Here is a 16,548-nt window from a genome sequence, read left to right as displayed (position 1 = left end):
CATTCATCACCAAAGGAGAAGGCCTGGGTCACCTGAGCTAGAGGAGTAGCTTTGTAAGTTGGTAACAGTAATAGGCTGTTGTCCTCTGTGTGACCAGCCAGCACAGGGAAAGGCACAGTGTGCAAGCATGCTCCTCTTGCTTGGAACCAGAATCCCCTCTGTGCAGCTGAGCCAATGCCATCTTTGCGACAAAGCCCAAATCAGCTGGGCTTTAACCGTTCGGCTACCAAAGTTCTGATCACAAATGGAACAAAAAGGGGCCAGTCCTCAGCCACCTTCCCAGCGAGCCTGAACCCAGAACCTCCTGTCGCTCTGCCCTAGCCCCTTCCCCAGAAGGACATCTCTTTCTAGGACATCATCCACAGCACTGGATGCCAGCTGCCCCACTGCCCGTGGTGGCCGGCCAGCCAGTACCATTCTCTGCCATTCAGTGTCTTCTGACTGCTCACGAAGCCCTCCACGCATGACAATTGGGAGAAAAGCCAACAGTAGGGGAGCAACATTCGGTTATTTGTAGCCACCTACGGGACTCCTCGCACCACTTCAGACAGTGCAGACAATGGAGGACACCAGGGTACTGTACCTGCAGGCCAACCCACATAGAATCACAGAAATGTAAGACTACATGCTTTCTGAGTAGCTAGACCTTTGGCACACAGCATAATTCATGGTTCCCTTGGGAGGTCTCGTTGAGGGCTGAGGCCTCAATGCATCCTGTTTAGGTCCCACCAATGGGTGGTCCTAGGGATTGCCTCCCTTTATTCATACCCTTCCTCCCTCATCTCTCCCACCCTGCGATACCCCTAACACATCATTGCTCCTGAACCATCTACGCTCTCTAAGTTTCCCACTCCTCTGGAGCCAGGGCAGAGTTTTGTATTCTGCTTTTCTCTGTACACAAATAGCCACCATAATACCTCCAGTGTCTGCGATGCTCCATTGAGATTAAAGGGCCAGAAGCCAGGAAGAGCAGAAGTGAGAGAAAGCATGGTGTGCGCGTCCCTGGAGGTAACATGTGGCATCGCTTCCACCACCTAGAATGGCAGCTGCCTGCCCAGGCAAGCAGAAGGGAAGAGAGAGTCGTAAGAGTGATGTGAGCCGGCGTCCCCCTTTCCGCGCCTCTCTCTCCACCTTCACCTCGGAATGAGAGCGTGGACGCGTGCCGCGCGAACGAAGCGCTGAAACAAATGGATAGCGAACTGACCAACAAGAAAAGATTGCATCAAGGAGGTAAACTTATAGCCCATTCTTCGAAGTTATCCATATGCTTGTGGAGTACATGGAGATTACTCACGTGAAACTCATCAAGTTATCCTTTCTTCCACTTTATTGACAAGGGCTATTAATCTTCTCCCTCAGCATAGGGTCCTTCCATGCATTCATCTCTCACCAGGCAGACAAGCCACTCTATCTTGCCAAGATAATTACCCATTAAAAAAAGGGTGTAATAGACTTTACTCCAAAGCTAAGCCTCAGGGGTTGCTCCCCCAGCGCCTGGTTATGTGGGGCTGCTATCTTCCAGCTAACGCATGTTATGCCACCACAGGACACTAAGCATGTCATATGCACACTGTCCCATCATCAGGTGATGTTGAACACGTGATATGTGCACTACACCATCAGATAAAACTGAGCACATCATATGTGCATTGTCCCATATGCTCTCACATGATGATGAGCACGTGCTATGTGCATTGTCCTTGTACATGATCATGTGGGGCAGTGTATGCAAATAATACCATGTGACATGGCGAACGAGATACATGCGTTGTCACTACGCTCTCAAGAAAGACTGAGCATGCGTATGTTATCAGATGATTCTGAGCCTGTGGAATGTGCACGATCTGTCCATTTCCCACTTTTCAGTCACTAATATAATCTTGCAGTTAAGGCACTGGCTTAGAACTCAGGACATACAGGTTCAAGACCCCAGCTGCCAGACATCCTGTTGACTTTGGGCAAGTCACTTAATCTCTTTCCCCATCTGTATAATGGGGATAAGAATTCAGCCTCCGGCTTTTTAGATGACAAACTCTTGTGTGCAATGACTATGTGAGTACGGTGCCTAGGACAACGAGGTCCTGATCTGAACAGGGGCCTTGTGCACTCGTGAAAGGCTATGGATCCCATTACAAATCACCCATGTTGTTCACTCTCCCGGCACTAACTGGCCCGCTCGTTGGCAGCCTGAGCACAGAGCACAAGGACTGAATTCCCTTCTCATTACTCGCAGGGCTCCCTCCAGTCAAGGTTGAGCTACATTAGCCGGGGTGCTCTCCTGCTGCTTCCATTGCAGCTTGTGTTGTAGATAAGTGGAAGTCTCCGGGACTGTCAACCCAGCACCTTTCATCAGGACTAAAATGTTTTCCAAAAGGAAATGAGGTTGCGCGGGGAGAGAAAAATGCAGATCAGCGAACAGAGTTTTGCAATGGCATGTTCCAGACAAGAGTACAATAATTCACTCTGAAGCTCTCAGTAGATTAGGACGGCGAAGCCAATGTGACCCTGCTGATTATAATAGCCGGGTCGTGCATCGTTCCACCGGTCTGATAATTAATTTTCAAGTACGCGACGCGTCTAGCTGGGCACCCCTCCGAGAGCGGCCGTAGCTATCTTCTCAAGCGATGCATGAGAAAGGATTAGCAGCAATTCCGATCACATCCCCGGCACTGGCTTTCCGCTGGAGTTAATCAAAATCACTCCCCATTCTTCTCTTGAGAGCTAAAGTGATGGTGCTCCAGATCACCGGCAGCTTCTGTACCACAACCTCCCCTGGCGTGAGAGTCGCCACGGAGAATAATGAATGGTCACCAGTCAAGGGGGAAGCATCCACATACTCCAGTCTCTGCTTCTCCTTCAGATGATCCTATAGAAAATTGGGCAGGAGCACCAGTTGTGGGGAGCTGACATCTATTCCTGTCCTGGCCTCTCCCAGCAGGAGGTGCTGTATAGAGCGGGTCAGGCACACTGGCCATCAGGAGCTCAAAGCTACTCCAGTCCTGGCCTCTCCCAGCCAGAGGCATCTTTCTCCTGGCAGAGAGTTTCCCTGCACAGGGACAGCTCTTCACTGACTGGGCCAGGTAGCGCAAAGTAGCCTTAGTGGAGCAGAGAGTCCTGCCCTAGCTTTCAGCACTGGTACAGGAAGCAGAATTGGGACTCAGTTTCCCCTTCCTTTCATGGCTTCCTATGTGCACTAGCAATTCAGCAGGGGGCCACAGTAGCTGGCAGCAGTGAGACAATTTCCTAGCGGGAGCCCAGCTTGAGCCTGAATTTCCAGAGCTGCTCAGCCCCTGCCACCCCCAGACTTCAGGCAGAGTCGCGGGTGCTCAGCACCTCTGCAACCCAGACTCCAGGTACATCATGTCCCGCACCTAAAACAATGGAGGCACAAGCAGCCCCTTTAGAAAGCAACTTGCCCGCAGTGACAGAGCTAGTGCAGAAGCCCAGATCCCCAGCCAGGGATCTCTCCACTCCCTCCAAGCCAGCCTCATCCGACTTAGCCACTTAAGCAACAGGCGCCCAGGACAAATCCTCACATATGTTCGCCTGACTGATACATGCTGCGGAGGAAAAAAACATCACCACCACGTTATCAGCAGGAGACCAGGGAGGAACGAAAACATAAAGGCAAAAGAACACGAAGAAGATCAGCCCCCACCAAAAAACCCCTCTATCCACATTAATATTCAGCATCCATCAGTAGCCTGATCTGAGCCGCTTCACAGCTGCGTGGAGGATCCCCAGCCCAATTTCAAGGCAGCATTAACATTCAACCTTGCAAAAGTAAAGTCATTAATTAGCTATCTAGTAAAAAAAAAAAAAATAGCCAGTGGCCACTGGGAAAACCCTTCTGGCCTGGAGCTGTCTGCTTGGTTTGGGGTTTTGAAAACACCCCCAGCCACATGCCCTCCTGTCCCACCTCAAGATCCCCATGACTGCCCTTCTTCTGGTCCTCAGACCCCATTGCCAGTTCCTCTGTAGGTCTCGTTACAACAGCGCCCCCCACACCACCTCTTTCCTGTACTGATGAGCCTGTGAATTCTTCAAGAGGCAGCAGCAGGCAAGGAGCCTCTTTGGCCCGTTTGCGTGGGCCACACCGCATGGCAGAGTAAGAGAGGAGCGCCAGGAGCCACAGCCAGTTCAAAGACAGAGCACCTGAAGCTCCTGCTTCCATGGGGAATGTGGGGCTGTGGGAGACAGGTCCTGCCTAGAGGTGTCTTGGCTACCACCAGCTAGAGAGGAGATGGCCCCCACTAGATCCTAGCCAGACTGGAGAGGAGTCCCAGTTTGTGAACGGCTGAGAACCACTGCCTTAGGCGTTCCAAGTGAATGTAGGCTGTAGGATGGGTCACAGAGGGACAAGAGGAGGACTATATGACAGATGCAGGATTTCTCTTGCCCTTTAGGGAAGCGGGGGCATTGCTGGAATGAGAGTGGTGAGAGGCGGGAGGCGACCGCAGGAATCGGTGGTTATGTGAAGCAATAAGGGCACTCATCTCCCGTTGCTATTAGAGGAGGTAAATTCACCAACACATCACAGTGATAACACCACACACACCATTTGAAGACATCCTAATTGTGTCCTGGGGCACAATGAGCCAGACAAGAAGAGGCAGGAGTGACAGTTGGGGGAACCAAATCGCAGAGGATTCGCACCCGTCAAAGCGCAGCAGCTACCGTTACTACGGAGACCGCAGCCTTTGTCTGCAGGTTGTAAACTGTAATTGAAACGAATTTTCAAGGTTGAGATAATCAGAAGCCTCCCCTCCCCCCCCCAAAAAAAGGAAAGGAAAGGAAAAGGGGGGAAAAAGAAAAGAGAAAGGGAAAGACAAGAGGAAAAGAATTTCGTTTCAAAAAGCCGTTCCAATGGACAAAGAAAACGACAAACAGCGGGGGTTGCCGTACCCCGGGGAGTGGGGGGAGCATGCTTAAGTGTATTTTAACACAGCAACATTTTCTCTTCATTTATGGAATTAGGAAACCTCTCCCCAACTCCTCTCTGTCTGTCTCAGCTGAACATACATTTCCAGTCCATACGATGCTCTGATAGCAGAAGGCCCATCTCCCATTGCACATACCCTATTTAACACTTCCCAAGGATGCCTGACAACACACTAGGGGCCGAATTCTCTACCGGGCAGTTTTTTCAAGGGTTCGGCCCTCACAACCAGGGCCAACTTTTCCAAACAGCTCCGCAGCTCCCATTGGGACACTGATGGGCAGATGTTCTACAGAGCTCAGCACCCAATGGGCAAGATCTGAGGCTGGTAGACCAGGTGCCAGCTTATGCCAAGGTCCTTAGGCCTCAAGTGAACACTCTCAAGTGCATAGCTGGAAACTAGTCTGACTCACCTGTGTGGGAGCATTGCTAAAATAGATATTACAATGGTAACAATGTTTAGTCTTTAGACTTTTGCTTGTAAGTTGCTGCATGCATTAATTTACTTATAATATCTGAAACCCATGCTGCAAGGTAATACTTAAGTGTTCATTCTGTAACTGTAAATCCAGTCCAGAAGGAAACATCACCAAGTGAAAAATACTGGTTTGCACCTATGAGGTGGGGTTTTCTCCAGCCCATCAGAAAGGCCTATTGAATCCATTGTAAGCCAAGGACTTCATTGATTGCTCCCAGCACACCCATGAAGAGGGGGACGAGCCAAAACGCTTGTCCCATCAGCTTGGACTCTAGAAGTCCCTGACCAGAAGGAATTAGGGTCTTTTTATGCCGTTTGAATTCTAAGGGGCAAAGATTCCTAAACCCAAGCAAGAGATTAACCTGGGTTAGCCCTAGAAGATTTATAGCCCTGGCATATTTCAGCGGCTCTATCACTATCTGAAACCTAAGATTGCAACGCATTTGTGTGTGTATGGTTACCTGTTTTAACCTTGTAACTAACACTTCTTAGTTAAAAGCGACAGAGAGTCCTGTCGCACCTTCTAGACTATGGCCTTGGCTACACTGGCGCTGTACAGTGCTGCAACTTGCTGCGCTCAGGGGTGTGAAAATGCACCCCCCCGAGCGCAGCGAGTGCAGCGCTGTAAAGCGCCACTGTAATCAGCGCCTGCAGCGCTGCACGCTCGCTCGCAGCGCTGCAAGCTATTCCCCTCGGAGAGGTGGAGTACTTGCAGCGCTGCGAGAGAGCTCTCGCAGCGCTGGCGGCGCGACTACACTCGCGCTTCACAGCGCTGCCGCGACAGTGCTGTGAATCCCCAAGTGTAGCCAAGGCCTAACAGAAGAATTGGAGCATTAGCTTTCGTGGGTGAATACCCACTTTGTCGGATGCATGTAGTGGAAATTTCCAGAGGCAGGTATAAATATGCAGGCAAGAATCAGTTTAGAGATAACAAGGTTAGTTCAATCAGGGAGGATGAGGCCCTCTTCTAGCAGTTGAGGTGTGAACACCAAGGGTATGTCTACACTACGAGAGTAGTTCGATTTCACTTAAATCGACTATGTGGAATCGATATTACAAAGTCGAACGTGTGTGTCCACACTAAGGACAGTAATTCGACTTTGTGAGTCCACACTAACGGGGCAAGCGTCGACATTGGAAGCGGTGCACTGTGGGCAGCTATCCCACAGTTCCCGCAGTCCCCGCTGCCCATTGGAATTCTGGGTCGAGCCGGCAATGCCTTCTGGGTAAAAAAATGTGTCGAGGGTGCTTTTGGGTAACTGTCGTCATCCGTCCGTCACTACCGCCCTCCCTCCCTCCCTGAAAGCGCCGGCGGGAAATCAGTTCGCGCACTTTTCTGATCAGTGACAGCGCGGACGCCACAGCACTGCGAGCATGGATCCCGCTGCGACCATCGCTGCAGTTGTGGCCGTTCTCAACGCCTCTCAGCTTATCATATACCTTTCCCTGAGGCAGATGCAGAGAAATCAGGAGAGGAGGCTACGGCACCGCCGTGAGGGCCTGAAGTCGGAGAGTAGCACAGAGCTGTCAGAAACCACGAGACCCAGCGCCCAGGACATCACGGTGGCAATGGGTCTTGTGGATATTGTGGAACGGCGATTTTGGGCCCTGGAAACAAGCACGGACTGGTGGGACCGCATAGTGCTGCAGGTCTGGGATGAATCCCAGTGGCTGCGAAACTTTCGCATGCGGAAGGGGACTTTCCTTGAACTTTGTGAGTTACTGTCCCCTGCCCTGAAGCGCAAGGACACCCGGATGCGAGCAGCCCTGACTGTCCAGAAGCGAGTGGCCATAGCCCTCTGGAAGCTTGCAACGCCGGACAGCTACTGGTCAGTCGCGAACCACTTTGGTGTGGGCAAATCTACCGTGGGGGTTGTTGTGATGCAAGTAGCCAACGCAATCGTTAAGGTACTGCTCTCAAAGGTAGTGACCCTGGGAAACGCGCAGGTCATCATAGATGGCTTCGCCGCGATGGGATTCCCAAACTGCGGTGGGGCTATAGATGGGACTCACATCCCTATCCTGGGACCGGACCACCAGGCCAGCCAGTACATTAACAGAAAGGGCTACTTTTCAATGGTGCTGCAAGCATTGGTGGACCACAGGGGACGTTTTACCAACATCAACGTCGGATGGCCGGGCAAGGTTCATGACGCTCGCGTGTTCAGGAACTCTGGTCTGTTTAGACGGCTGCAGGAAGGTCTTTACTTCCCGGACCACAAAATAACTCTTGGGGATGTGGAGATGCCTACAGTGATCCTCGGGGACCCAGCATACCCGCTAATGCCCTGGCTCATGAAGCCCTATACTGGCGCCCTGGACACAGAAAAAGAACTGTTCAACTACCGTCTGAGCAAGTGCAGAATGGTGGTGGAGTGTGCTTTTGGCCGTCTCAAGGGGAGATGGAGAAGCTTACTGACTCGCTGTGATCTCAGTGAAACCAATATACCCATTGTTATAGCAGCTTGCTGTGTGCTCCACAATCTCTGTGAGAGCAAGGGGGATATCTTTATGGCGGGGTGGGAGGTTGAGGCAAATAGCCTGGCTGCTGATTACGCCCAGCCAGACAGCCGGGCGATTAGAAGATCCCAGCGGGACGCGCTGTGCATCCGGGAGGCTTTGAAAGCTAGGTTCCAGACTGAGCAGGGTAACCAGTGACTGTTAAGTTTGTGGACACAGAAGCTGAACCTGCCCCCGTTTCTTTACCCAGTTAATGTTGACTATCCTTCCAAGTTACATACCCCCTTCACCACCTTCCCAAAAAATAAAATCTGTTCTGTTTTGTTAATGAACACCGTTGTCTTTATTACTGTTTTCGCGGGAATGTTTTAAACCGGGGACGCAGACTGTGGCGGGGGGCGGGTTTACTGTTCTGATGCAAATGATGCTTCTAAACTCCAGGAATGACAGGCTCCGCAGTGGTGGACTGGTTGTTTCAACGGAGCCTGCCAGCACTCCTGGGCGGGACTGCATGTATGTGTCGGCTATGTGACTTTCTAGCAGGGGGAGGAGGGTTACAGATCCCCTGCTGCGTGGCTCTGTGATCCAGGATAAGGACCGCGGCATAAAATCTGTAACTGCCCTCCCCCGCCACAAAGTCACAGATCAACCCCCCCCACCCCCCACAGAACATGAAAACCACCTCCCAGACTGACCAGGGTAACTAGTGACTGCACTGTGTATGTGTCCTGCTGCTGGACCTGCCCCCGCCTCTGTACCCTGATAAAGGTGACTGTCCTGTCCAATTACCAAGCCCCTTCCCCCCCTTCAGACAGAGTCTCCTACAAAAGAAAATCATGGAAACAGTAATTAACAGAAACGAATATTTTATTATGAACCACACATGAAACGGGGGGGGGGTGTGAAACTTGGACGGGGGCTTGTGTGAGGTGGGTAGGAAAGGACTTTTCAAATTTTGGGGAATGAGAGCCTTCTAGTGCTAGAGCAGTCTGCAGGGGTTGACTGAAAGTTTTAACGGCCCTTGCCGCCCCTCCTTCTTTGGACTTTGGGCGAGGGGGGTGTGGGACTTGGTGGCGGGGGAGGGCGGTTAGAGATAGACTGCAGCGGGGCTCTGTCCTCTTGCCTCCGGTCTTGCAGAACATCCACAAGGCGCCGGAGCGTGTCCGTTTGCTCCCTCATTAGTCCAAGCAGCGTTTGAGTCGCCTGCTGGTCTTCCTGACTCCACCTCTCCTCCCGTTCCATGATTGCTCGGTGCATTTGGGACAAGTTCTCCCTCCACTGTGTCTGCTGGGCTGCCTGGGCTCGGGAGCAGCCCATTAGTTCTGAGAACATGTCCTCACGCGTCTTCTTCTTCCTCCGCCTAATCTGCGCTAGCCTCTGGGAGTGTGATGCCAGGCTGGGTTGGGAGACAGTCGCAGATGTGTCTGTGGGAATGGGAAAAAGGGAGTGAATTCCTGAGACAGATAACTGAAGTTGTGAACAAAGAACATAGTCTTTCTCTGTGAACAAAACCATGCACTGCACCTCTCACATGCGCACTCAGGACAAGGTCGAATTTTCGGCCCTCGCCTTCAGTGCCTGGGGTCTTGCAGTGGCGATCTGAGAAGCGGGGCAGGACACCTGAACTTGTGTAGCAGGCAAACATGGTAAGCCGTAGACTTGTGGCTGCTTAAAACTTTAATAGTAGCACTGGCCTCCTTTCACATTGAAAGCAATGCCAGTCTCTGCCGCCAGCAATCCGGCAAGCATGAACTCTGCCCCTGTCCCACCCCCTCGCGGCTGTCCCAGGGAAAGATCCCTGTATGCTGCCCCTCTCCCGCCTCCACCGCGTGGCTGTAAAGCAGTCCCAATACTAACATTCTCCTCCCTAATTCAAAGCAGGGCATCACGAGCGACATCACCCTGATGAGGATCTCGGACAGCGAGAAGAAACGGATGCTTAGGGAAAGCATGCAAAAACCAGGGCCGTATGCCGCCATGCTCTGCCGTGCAATGATCCCTGAGTACTTGATTGTCTCCTGGCGCGGAAACGTCTCGTACCATGGAGGACCCAATAAGATCGCTCTCCCTAGGAACCTGATGAACAGGCTTGAACATTACCTACAGGAGAGCTACGTTGAGATCTCCCATGAGGATTTCGTCTCTATCCCCGGACATATCGACCGGATTTTGTTGTAGCTGCACTGGCAGGGACTAAAGAGTGGAGCGTCTTGGGCAGCAGAATCATGAAAAACCGGACATTGTTAGATTTTTTTTAAATAGTTGGGACTAAATAGTTAAGCGCCTAAGGCAAAGAAATCATGAAAAACCCATTGTTAATATTATAAATATTCCAGTTCTGTTAAAAATAAATGTTTAGATGTTTAAAGCACTTACTGCTTGATCCTTCCCCTGATTCTGTGTCCGGGGTAACGGATGGGGACGATTGGTAGGGGATCTCGGTAAGGGTGATGAAGAGCTCCTGGCTGTCGGGGAAATCAGCGGTGCAAGCGCTGTCGACTGCCTCGTCCTCCTCATCTCCTTCCTCATCTTCCCCGTCCGCTAACATGTCCGACGAGGAACCGGCCGCGGACAATATCCCATCCTCAGAGTCCACGGTCAGTGGTGGGGTAGTGGTGGCGGCCGCACCTAGGATGGAATGCAGTGCCTCGTAGAAACGGGATGTGTGGGGCTGGGATCCGGAGCGTCCGTTTGCCTCTTTGGTTTTTTGGTAGCCTTGTCTCAGCTCCTTGATTTTCACGCGGCACTGCGTTGCATCCCGGCTGTATCCTCTCTCTGCCATGGCTTTAGAGATCTTCTCGTAGATCTTTGCATTCCTTCTTTTGGAGCGCAGCTCTGAAAGCAAGGACTCATCGCCCCACACAGCGATGAGATCCAAGACTTCCCGATCAGTCCATGCTGGGGCCCTCTTTCTATTCTGGGATTGCACGGCCATCTCTGCTGGAGAGCTCTGCATCGTTGCCAGTGCTGCTGAGCTCGCCACGATGTCCAAACAGGAAATGAGATTCAAACTGCCCAGACAGGAAAAAGAATTCAAATTTTCCCGGGGCTTTTCCTGTGTGGCTGGTCAGAGCATCCGAGCTCGGACTGCTGTCCAGAGCGTCAACAGACTGGTGCACTGTGGGATAGCTCCCAGAGCTATTAGCGTCGATTTCCATCCACACCTAGCCTAATTCGATATGGCCATTTCGAATTTAGCGCTACTCCTCTCGTTGGGGAGGAGTACAGAAGTCGAATTTAAGAGAGCTCTATGTCGAACTAAATAGCTTCGTGGTGTGGACGGGTGCAGGGTTAATTCGATGTAACGGCGCTAAATTCGACATAAAAGCCTAGTGTAGACCAGGCCCAAGGGAGGAGAAACTGCTTTTGTAGTTGGCTAGCCATTCACGGTCTTTGTTTAATCCTGATCTGATGGTGTCTTCTTAGTTACTAAATCCTTAGTTTACTATAGGATTGGCTACAAACATTGCCTTTGATAAGAGATCTAAGGCACAAATCGACCTGGGGTAAATGACTAGCCCTTTGGGACTGGGAGCAACCTGAATATTTTGTGATCTTTGGTGTAAAGTGACCATATATCCCAGAGTCGAGCTTGGTTGGGTGGCCAGATAGATTGGAGTACCCAAGGGCACTGTCTGTGACCCCATGTTAAGACTGCTATAGTGCCTGAGGAGTTTACACGTGTTACTTGGTTGGTGACATTTAAGTATAGAACTCACAACCAGTGTGGGGTTTGTGCCCTGCTTCCTAACAGTCTGCCTTGAAGCTGGTATTCTCGCTCATGAGACACTCCGGACAACATGATGCAAGGCTCTCCTGGAAATAGGATGACCAGACAGCAAGTGTGAAAAATCAGGACGGGGTGGGGGGTAATAGGAACCTATATAAGAAAAAGACCACAAAATCGGGACTGTCCCTATAAAATCGGGTCATCCGGTCACCCTACCTGGAAATCTGCACACTTATTTTGGTGCCTAACTGGGAGCTGAGCTCTCTTGAAAATCTGGCCCGAAGTGTAATGAACTTTGGGGGACTTGGTTTCCTTGGAGCCATAAGATTCTCACTCTATTGGTTCAGATCAGGAGGGGATTTTTTTATTTTTATTTTTTGCAAGGGAAAGCATATTGCTGTGGATGGAGTCTTTTCTGGTCATGGTGACTATGGTTGAAGCAGCTTGCTGACATTCTGACTGTTGTGGCTTGTCATTATCTTTTGATCATCAGCCCGTTTCCCCGGCTAACCCCTGCCCCGAGCCAGATGATGACAGAAATGTCATTTTCGGAGGCTTGTCTGCTGAGACAGACTGTGAAAGCTCCTGCTCATGTGAACCAGTGGGGCCAAAATCCAATTATTTTAATAGCAGGTGGAAATTCATTCTAATGGTCTGAGTGCAAGGCTGAGAATCAGAACTCCTGGGTTCTATTCCCAGTTTTGCCACTCATTGCAAAACCTTGGCCAAGTCACTTTTACTATTATAATTTGTTTCTATTATCATAGTGCATAGAAGCCCCAGGACCCAACTGTACTAGGTGCTGTACAAACAAAGAACAAAAAGACAGCCCCAGCCCCAAAGAGCTTGCAGTCTCTGTGCCTCAGTTTCCCTATTCATAAAATGGGTAGAATACCTGCTTAACAGGGATGTTGTGAGGCTTCATTTCCTCAGAAAGAAGGGGTTAGAGAAGGAGCAAAATGTTATTTAGTACAGCCAAGGATCTGCCATGACTTAGATCCCAATTCAGGAAAACACTTCTGTTTGGGAACATGCTTATACCCAAAGTACGTGCTTTCCTGCATTAGGGCCTTATTCCCCAAGCAAGAGCAATGAAGTTGGGGTAGATTGGGCCAGATCCCCAGCTGATGTAAATCAGCATCAATCTACTGAAGTCAACAGAGCTACCTGATTTCCACTATCTGAGAACCTGGCCCTAGAGCTGTAGGATTTTGATGCAAGAGCAATTGAAACAGCAGTCTGGAGAGAGTTTCACTGGGAGATTGAGGGTTTGCTCAACCCTAAGGGAAAACCCAGGGGCATGAACCCCACACAGAACTCCTCCAAAGGAAACATTTGCACAACCCTGGGAAGTGAGACCAACCAGCTTCAGGCATCCAGATTATTTATTGCCAGCTGTAAGCGCTATTATTTCCCCTCTCTGTTTATCTGGTAAACAATCATCCTGGAGACAATTTATTTGCGGAGAGATTCAGATAATTTAAAGACGGTCCCTAGGATATCTGTCATGGCTCAGGATTTCAACTGCCTCCGTTGATACTGTGCCCTTAAAATATCACATTATTATTAAGATGAAGAGATCAGCAGCTTGTGGCAACTGACAATGCAACCAGTGGGTCGCTTCCTGGTGCTGGAGAGTTCCTGGAGCCAATAGTGCTGATGTGTTCCTTAAGGTCATGCCCAGGTTTTGAATTTCATGAAGGCACAGACACTATGCAAATATCAGTGTATGCAGACAACACAAGCACTGCTAAGGGGAAGAGACAACGGGAAGGAGAGACGGCGAGATGGAGGAAGGAAAGACGGGCGATAGAAAGGACGCAGGGTATAGGGGAAAGAGACAGCCCTCCACTGCAATGTGTTTCCTTTACCTTTTGTGTTTTGTCATTAACACAGCCTATAAACTCTTCAGGGCAAGGTTTGTCTTCTTAAAGCTTGATGCCCCTCTACCACTGTGCTTCATGTACGGCATGCTGGGTGAGAACAGGTGAGGATTCCATGTCTATTAAACCAAACCAGATCTGTATTTCTATATCCGGAGCTACACCACCTGCAGCTTAACATTCCCAGCCATGTGCACACAGACCGACTTCCCGCTACCTCAACCAAGCTTTTCCAGGGGCCTGGTTTCCCAACGCCTTGCCCCACGTGTGGTCATTTCTATCGTTCTGGTTTCCACGGGTGTCAATGGCAACACGTGGCACGAGGCAAGGAGTCAAATCCAGCATCTACTCTAGTGGCTCTGATGCAGCCCAGCCAAGCCTCTTCAACAGGAAATAAGGACACACGGTTCCTTCTGCAGCCCTTGTCATGGACGTGCCATATTCCCAAGTTTGACGTGGGGCTGCACGTCTAATTTAACTCCACAAACACGTCATTGTTCATGGTACCTGGGGAAAGAGACATCACACCCTTGTCAGGTCACGGGGAGGGGGGTGGCAAGGGGAATTTACTACCGGGGGGTGGGGGGTAGCCGTGGCTTTCCTCCCCAGGAGGCATGATGCAAGTACTGGGCACTGGGAGAGCAGCTATGCAGAGCCATGGAGATTCATCGCCTTGGACATGTCCACAAAGGGCTTGATCCTAGGGGATACTAAGTACCCTCTGTTCTCACTGAAGTCAAAAGGAGGTGCAAGGGGCTTAGCACAGCTCAGATCCATTGTTTGTGGCCACATCAGGGGATCTCCCCCCCTTCCCTTTCCCTTCATTGGGTTCAGGGCCGGCTCCAGGCACCAGCTTAACAAGCAGGTGCTTGGGGCGGCCAAGGGAGAGGGGCGGCACCTGCGGCAATTCGGGGGCGGCAGGTCCCTCACTCCCTCTAGGAGCGAAGGACCTGCTGCTGAACTGCCGCCGCTGATCGCGGCTTTTTTTTTTTTTTGCTTGGGGCGGCAGAAATGCTGGAGCCGGCCCTGATTGGGTTTCACTCTTTGGAAACCTACTCAGAAAAGCCGATTTACAGTGTCAGGGCCCAGAACCCCTTTCCCGCTGGATGACACAGCCCCAAAACCTGCTATTTGTTTATCTCCCAGATGCATTAAGGAGCAGAGCACTGGGCCCGGTGGGTACTGGCTCCGAGCTCTTCTGAAGACCCGGCCCCACAGGGCGCAGGACAAAAGGTGAACACCTGGCTTTTATGCGACCCTCAGGGCATAAAAGCCAGCAGTGCACATCTCAGGACTTGCCCGCATTACATCACACCTCCATCTCGCTAGCATGGGGACATCTCACACCTGGGGCACTGTCCAAGTGAAGCCGCACTGGCGTTGTATCCACCAGGAGATGTCAATAGTGCACATTGCTATCAGTGGGACATGCAGAGCCTGGGATAGAACCCAGGAATCCTGAGTCCCAGCCTGCTCATTCCTAGACAACACTCCCTGCCAAAGCCTGGAATGGACCCTAGGACACGTGGGTCCCTGCTGCCTACTCTCACCACTTCCTCCCCGTGCCAGGAATATACACCAGGTGTCCTGATGTCCAGTCCGACACCCTAACCAGTGCCTCTTACATTGCAACTCTCGCCAGATGAAGGTGCTGTGCAATACTCCTGCTTTATTTAGAACAAGCCCAAACAAACAATCCCTGGAGGAGAGCACTTCTGGTGTTTGAGATGATCCTTGCAAATCACCTTGATACACTCAGAATGCACAGACGCAGACGACGCATGCATCCTGTACAGACCCAGAGAGCTGAAAGCACATTCTGTGGTGCAGGCAAAAATGAGCCGATGAAAAACAACTCAGTAGCTGTTCCAGAGAGTGGACCCCGTGAGCCAGGTGGGGTTAGCTCAGTTTCATCTCATCTCATTTCACACTTGGTGTCTTTTACATGCCCCTGCTGCCTTTGCAGAGACGTCAAAGTCCTGGGCCTCCCCCGGTTCCTTCCTCCTAGGAGGGGAAAGAGATTTCAGAGTCACCAGCTGCAGCCAGGCTGAGGGGGCGGGCATCACCCTTCTGGATGCAGACAGAGCAAAACAAAGGTTATTTCGGTAAACTGGGTGCAAACAAACAAACATGTTTTTCAATACAGACAATTGTCCGGTCACGGGTATAGGAACAAAAACTGTAGGCCATTCTCACAAGATGGGGGACTCTCTCCTGGGAAGTGGTGACTCTGAAAAAGATTTGGGGGTTATGGTGCATAATCAGCTGAACACGAGCAACCCGTGTGATGCTGTGTCCAAACAGGTTAATGTGACCCTGGGAATCATGAACAGGGGCATCTTCAGAGAAGTACAGAGGTTATTTTACCTCTGCATTTGGCACTGGTGTGACCACTGCTGGGATAGCGACAGTTCAAGAAGGATGTTGAAAAACTGGAGATGGCTCAGAGAAGAGCCACAAGATTGATTAAAGTATTAGCAAACCTGCCTTATGGTGCTAGACTCAAGGAGCACGATCTGTTTATTTTAACAAAGAGGTTAAGGGTGACTTCATCGCATTCTCAGAGTACCTATGTGGGGAACAAATATTTGATAATGGGCTCTTCAGATCTAGCAGAGAAAGATCTAAGCTGATCCAACCGGTGGAAACTGAAGCGAGACGAATTCAGCCTGGAGATAAGGTACACATTTTTAACAGGGAGGGTAATTAACCACTGGAGCAACGTACCAATGGTTGTGGTGGATCCATCAACACTGGAGATTTTAAAATCAAGATTGGATGTTTTTCTAAAAGATCTACACTACCTATGCTATGCAGAAGGTCAAACCAGGTGATCACAGTGGTCCAGTCTGGCCTATCATCCAGGAATTTACTGAACCAGACCCTTTGGATAGGAGGCAGAACGGAGGTTGGGAGCGGGCCGAGCAGGGGCAATGCAGGTTGTTCTGTAGCGCCCCCTGCAGCTTGCTCAGCCAAAGCGCAAATGAGTTCAAAAGGGGACAGGGCAACTGTCCTGAGATAGGATGGGAATGGAAGGAATAAGTGGTATTACGGGGAG

General features: G+C 50.8%; 1 protein-coding gene across 1 annotated transcript in view; it reads right to left on the bottom strand.

Moving 5' to 3' along the window:
- Positions 1 to 16,548, bottom strand: part of GRM4 (glutamate metabotropic receptor 4) — a 183,302-nt gene that overhangs the window by 36,667 nt on the left and 130,087 nt on the right. The gene's annotated exons all lie outside the window — the stretch shown is intronic.

This window comes from Emys orbicularis, chromosome 4 (genome assembly GCF_028017835.1).
Source record: "Emys orbicularis isolate rEmyOrb1 chromosome 4, rEmyOrb1.hap1, whole genome shotgun sequence".
Classification (NCBI taxonomy): Eukaryota; Metazoa; Chordata; order Testudines; family Emydidae; genus Emys; species Emys orbicularis.
The sequence above is the reverse complement of the archived record's forward strand: the minus strand, read 5'-3'. Positions and strand labels throughout refer to the sequence as shown.